Below are 6540 nucleotides of genomic sequence, written 5' to 3'. Positions count from 1 at the left end.
TCCCAGCTTCTCATGAAGTCTTTCTCTTCCACAAAATACCCTGTGACTTTCCTATACCTCTCCACTTATGTGGGACATGTGGCCAAAGGAAAAGGGTGGAAGAGGGGAAAAGTAGGGTAGAGAGAGAGAGGGAGGGACAGAAACCCAGCTGGGCCATCAGAAGAGCCTCAGGTGGATGTCCTTGCTGGACTCTGTGCTGCTACAGAGGACCAAAGCAGGTGGAGGAGGGAGAGGCAGAGGAGGAGGATTTTTGGCAGCTGCGGATGGAGCAGTCCCTCTGCAATCAGGGAGCAATAGCTGGACTTGTTGCTTGAGAGTCGTCCCAGGATCTCAGCTTGGGCTCCAAACAGTGGGATGAAAAGAGTACTGGTTGAAGCCTTCCTATTACTGCTCCTCTACACCCCTGCTGCACCAGACTTCATTTGTGACTAACTGTTAGTCCCGCTGTATTTTATTTATAAATTAACAAAATCCTCAAAAGTCCTGGTCTAAGATTTCCATAATTCCTGACTTCCAGTGGAAATGGTCCTTTCAACATGGCAGATGTCCAATGCGTGGGGGTTGTTATTAATGGGCTTGAGCAGTGGGATCAGGACTTGCTACTGTAATTTTAAGATATTTTGGAGTGGTGCAGAGGTAGGGACAATGCAGGAAGGAAAAGGAGGTGATGGGACCATGGAGAGGGAAGAACTGCATCCCTCAGGTGTGGCTTGTGCCATTTTCTATTTGAGAGAAGCAGGCAATTTTGTTCCCCTGGAAAATCTTTTTTTATAGATCCAAACCATGGCACAAAAAAGCAGGTGGGGTTAAGCCTGAGTGATCCACATTTTCAGTTCTTGATTTTTAAAGGCTAAAAATATGAAATCACAAAAGAATCACAATTGTCAGGTTTTAATTTAACTAGACGTCTTCCATTTCATAAACCAATTTTCTTTTGGGCTGATACTGTGAGTGTTGAGTTTCATATTTATGACTGAGTTAAAGATCCTGAGTTAAACAATTAATACAGAACCATGAACATGTACTACTTTTTGTAGCAATTTTTATTTATAAAAATTTAAAAAATATTTTGCATTTAATTAATAAGTTTTAGCTTGGTTGCATAACTGTGTCATTTACTTTTCTTTGTGTTCATTTAGTAAAAATTAAGTGGCAGCAAAAACCTATGTCTCATGACAGCCATGTAAATTGCTCCAACAACAGTTTATCTATTTACTAGATAAATGAATTACTGCTTGTATTTTTGTGCTGCATAAGTTATGGGGAGTAGTTAAGGACAGGAAGTCTTTATTCTTTGCCAGGCTGTGGGTCTCTATAAACAGGTGAAACTGATGGGGGAAATTACAGTGGAGAATGTTCAAAATACTGTCTTTTCGCTTTTGGCTTGTGCTTTTGCCTGTTTTCTGCGTTATTCAGTTGCTAAAACCTGAATGCTTAGGAGCCTCTGAACTGTGAACTGTCCTTGATAATGATAAATAACTTTGATTACAATAAATAAATCTAAAATAATAAAATAATAAAATAATAAAATAATAAAATAATAAAATTTCTGAGGATTTTCCCCAATATTAATATTTCAGTGACTAAGTTGGCTACGGGTAGGATAGGATTCACTTTTATTTATATACATTGTTACATGTGATATTTCCAGATTATTCACTGAATATGGAAATTTTACTACCATATGAAGTATCATTGACAGAACAGCAACATTTAATTTTTGGAAACCTAGTACTTCCAAAAAACTTCTTTTTAGTATTTATAGATTACCAACCTTGATGACCTAGTGTTAAAAAGAATATTGAACTGAAATAAACTAAAAATATCAACAACTTGAGTATTACTTAAACATCATATTTCCCTTGACAGAAAACCAATTTAATTCATCTGCACCATTTCCTTTCATTTTTACTAGCTTGGAGTCAGCACTGTAAATCCCAGTTCTACTTTTTTCAATTTGATAGGTCACAATGAAAACTGATAAAAGATGCCTATGTTTTTCCTTCTACATTTGCAGTGCTGCCAACTGCAAACTTAGAGAAAACAAGAATATAGTCCCCATAGCCTTTAAATGGTGTAAAAGTCATGAAGAAGAAAAAGAAAAGTGGGGTATTCATAGCTGACTTGGGAATTTTCAGCCCTGAAACTATAATTGTCTCACATTCTTCATACTTTGTCAGCAAGTAAAAAAGACAAAAGCTTTGCTTTGAATGCAAGGGGAGAGTCCCATGAAATAGAAAAGTTTTCATTTTCTTTCAGCCAGAATCTTGAGGCTTTAAGAAAACACATAAGTAGTGAGATTTGTGATGAAATTGTGAAAGCTGGCAACACCTCAATCAAGTTTGTTCTTCATTTCCATTGAAGCTGAAAGGAAAAATGCCAAAACCATACTTCTGGTGCAAAAAGTGATAAACCAGCAGGAAATAGTCTTGCCCAGTCAGCTTTTCCCCTAAATGAAAGACAAGCATCTTGTAAAAGGTCTGCTCAGAGTTCCAGTGAAGTCAAATTGCAAAATCAGCTCTCAATGACTGCAGTGTTGAAATAGTTTGCTCACTTAAGGAGTTCTTCAAGGGAAGAGAGGGTACTCTGCTACCAAATTGAAATTCAGATATTCTGTGGCTTGATAAGCCTGTAGCCCTCTAGAAGCTGGCAGACACACAGAGATATTTTTTTATTTCCTCCTTACCAATATGAATTTCTACTACTGGCTTTGTTGTGAAATACTGAAAAGTTATATTGAATACTGTGCTTCTGTTTATTTTTAACAAAAGCTGAATTTATCAAGCTAAGTTATATGTATAATAGAAGCTAAAGTGAGTTCATTGGGTAAGGGGTATAACAGCATAAGTTTGTTAAAATATGTCACCATGGTGAACAGCATCTAAAGCTGAATAGTCATTATCTTTAAAACTTTATGGCAATGCTAGTGCCAAGTCATATTCAGCATCACAGCATACTTTTTAAAGGTGGTTTCTTCATCCATTTCAAGGCCATATTGCTATCAAAAATGTCTGCCACAAAAATAATCTGTGCTTCAGTCCTGTGCCTACCACATCTTTCTCATTAGCACTGGCTATTATGCAATCTCAAAACTGTTGGATCTGCTTGCAGAGCTGCCTGAAAATAGCCATGAAGAAAAAAACAAAGTTAACATTTAGCTGAATCAGTAAGCTGACTTGGCTCTCAGTTCATCCCAAAGAGCAGAGACGGGGGCAGCAGTGGCATTGGAAAGGCAGGATTACCCTTGCCACAGAAGCATGGTCTTTGAAAAATCTCATGCTATTCTTCAAATTGGACCTCTGCATTACAAGTTTGCTCAGGGTAACAAGGTCTGTCTCATTCTAATTTTGCTACCTTTTTGCTACTTTGCACATTAGGAAACCCTTTCAACCTGTGCAAACTGGGCTTCAAAATTAGGGCAGGTGAACTGATATTTCTCCATTGGTAGTGTATTCTGTTTGCTTTCTGCAGGTATAAATCGCTCCACCATGTGCTAAGCAGAAAACCCAAGGGCCGCATTAATTTTTTTTTCTTATCACTATTTTGTACTACTGCAGTAAAAATTAATATAATAATAATAAAAAGTTGTTGCATAGTACCAGAGTGCAGAACTTCAAATTTTCATTTATATCTATGAGATTTTAGGGGATCATTTACTCTTTGCTTTATTTCCACCTGCGTATATCAAATTAATTTTATGCTAAAGACATTATTTCCTATTAGGAATCAACGTAATAGTCTGAAATAGCTACCAACATATGGTTTTGTTACTTACTGTAGCAGGGAGTTGAATATACTTCACTGAAAATCTTAAGCCATTAAGAGTTTCCATGTCCCAGAGAAAATTCCCCACTGTGTTGCTTAAGACCAAACAAGCAAACAAACAAACAAACAAACAAACAAAAAAATTAAGGATGACAAAAATTCTACAATACAACATGACAGTCTTTGGTGGAAGACATGAGGGCATTGATTTATTAGTGCAAGCAAATGCCTAATGAGTAGTGCTGTGTTTTTTACTTTGCCTCTTTGCCAGGAACAAAATGTGTGCAGTGAAGTCAAATTAACCGTATACTGTAAGCGACTTGTCAAGTCCAGATATACAACTCTTTGATGTGAGCAACCAAAGACACAGTACCAGAGGGAAAATAACTAGGTTTTTTCTCATCAGAAAGAAATCATACACTTGATAACAACTGAGCAATTGAAATCCCTTCTAAGACAAACCCTTTGTTAACTTAATACTTACCTAGAGAACATGGAAAGGAAATATGGTGTATCTGTAGTTTCTGTCCTTTTTCACTGGATAGCAGGCTCCTGTCTCCCTGCTTTGCCTGTTTCTCTTCACACAGTTGGCAGTCCAAAGGAGCAATGTGGGTGAAGTCCAAATATCTCCATTTTACTCTCTGTAACCCTCAGTTTGTAGTGTGCAAGGCTAAGCAACATGTAAACACCATTCTTTTGACTGAGTTCTGATGACTCTGAAACAGAGAATATAGTCAAGGTCACTAATGCTTCACAAGCTGTGAAATGGATACTCCTCAATTCCTACCACTACAGACATGCATTGATTTCATTAAGAAGAGAGCTGTATTGAAAAATATAAAGTAATACTAGTCTAACAGGGCATTCAGAGATCTAGCCCAAAGCATGGCCAACTTCAAAGTTACATCAGGTTGCCTGTGGTCTTGTCCAAACAAATTTTGTGTATTTCCAAAGATGGTGGTGACACCGCAGCCTCTTTGGACAATCACTTCCAGTGTTTTACCACTCTGACAGTGAAGAATGTGTCTGTTCTTCCCCAGCGATTCAGTCCAGAAAAAGAAGGGATTGCATGAAGCCTTGGAGCCAAAGAAGAAGGGCAGCACATGTTTTGGTCTGGATGCTGGAGGGACAGGTGGCACCAGAGACATGAAGAAGATGGCTCCCAGGGCTGTGAGGTCATTTGGGTCACTTGTTGGGTGATAGCAGTGGGAACACCAGTGCTGTGCAGAGCTGGAGGATGATGTCTGGGTCCATGAGTAAAAGTGCTGGTAGTTTTTGCCTGTATTCTTTTGAAGGTGAGGATGTGTTGCAGGTCACTTCACCTTGAGGTCAAAATAGTAAGTAGGTACTTCAGTAACTCACACCGACACGAAGACTGTGTAAACATTTGCATAGATGGTTGCAACATGCATAAAACTCCTTGTTAACTTGGACTGACTGACAGAAAAAAGCCATTTACAGTATTCTCCCTGGCATAGAAATCCTGTAGAGCCACCCAAAATGTGATGAAGCTTGACAAATCACTCCAGGGAGCCACATAGTTTCCTTTTTAGTCAGATTTCAGGCTCTTCAGTCTATCCAACACTGCATCAGCTGTTGCAGAATTCTTTCCCTGACACTGTGCTGCTGCAGCAACACTATAGACCTGAGGTTCGCTGCTAGTTGGCAGATTTCATTTTTCATTTTAGTTTTATTTAATAATAATTCACTCCTATTAACAACCAAGCTGTCTCCTTGCCTTAAGGCACAAGTAGAAATTGGGATTGCCTTGTGCTGTGAGTTCTCTGTGTCCTCCACAGAGCCAATGTATTACTCATTCAGGGCATCCATTTAATCCCACTGCTTTAACTGAGCTATGCAGGGCAGTATTTGGCTTACACTTTTAAATCTGATGATGTATAAAGAAGTTGAATGCCATTTTTATAATCTTTTTTGATTCAATGCCTCACTGAGTGCCTGCTGATTTCAATAGATTAGTACAAGTGATTCATTTGGGCTTTGTGTACAATAAGTTCTTTTCTGTAAACAAATAAACATCTGTTTATGGAAAGTGATCACTACTTGTTTTATCAAGAAAGTTTTAAAGAGAATGTGAATTGATTGTACAGAAGTCAAGAAACCAAGTAACAAAACAAAGAAACAGTCTTTCTTTCCCTTTAAAATTTTGCAGAAATGCTTGCTGAAAATATCCACTTTAAGAAACGGGGTTTTTTAATCTCTAGAAAAACTGCAGCAAAATTTGTTTAAAGCCTTGTGTTTTGCAGCACAATCATATGCTGCCTGTGGCATAACTTCCAAAGTTCTGAACTGATCTTCTTTTCCCCATAAACATTCAAGTCCCATTTTGTTTGAAGCATTTTATATCCTGTGCTAAAGAACTCATCTCATGCACACATTTAAACATGCACACACAAGAATGTGCTGGGAGATTTTTTTTCTCTGAGGCCAAAAAAAGGCAATGGTAGTGACTAAGTCTGAAATCTCTTGATGTCAGTGATGGAGATTCAAAAGTTACTGGATAAGCTCTGAGTCTCTGTATGAACATCTTAGATCAACAGAAAATGTGTTAAGACCTATAATGGTTCCCAGAAACTTTAAAACCTCTGTGGATTAGGAAAACCATTCCCACAACTTACTTGTCCCCATGGGCAAACACTGTCATCTCCAAACTGCATAACATATGGGACATTGCAAACAGTCTGGAGGCTCTAGGCTATTTCCTTCTGACAGTGTAATTTGGACCTCATGGCTATTAGATGATTATTTTGATTTCAT

General features: G+C 38.0%; 1 long non-coding RNA gene across 1 annotated transcript; it reads right to left on the bottom strand.

Annotated features, from left to right (window-relative positions):
• Positions 1–708: 708 nt before the first annotated feature.
• On the bottom strand, positions 709–4603 carry LOC140682539 (uncharacterized). Its single transcript, XR_012054376.1, has 3 exons — positions 4250–4603; positions 3776–3860; positions 709–2449 (listed from the first exon to the last, which is right to left on the bottom strand). It is a non-coding gene; the product is annotated as an uncharacterized lncRNA (long non-coding RNA).
• Positions 4604–6540: the final 1937 nt, after the last annotated feature.

This window comes from Taeniopygia guttata, chromosome 2 (genome assembly GCF_048771995.1).
Source record: "Taeniopygia guttata chromosome 2, bTaeGut7.mat, whole genome shotgun sequence".
Classification (NCBI taxonomy): Eukaryota; Metazoa; Chordata; class Aves; order Passeriformes; family Estrildidae; genus Taeniopygia; species Taeniopygia guttata.
This window is presented reverse-complemented; position numbering and strand designations above follow the sequence as displayed.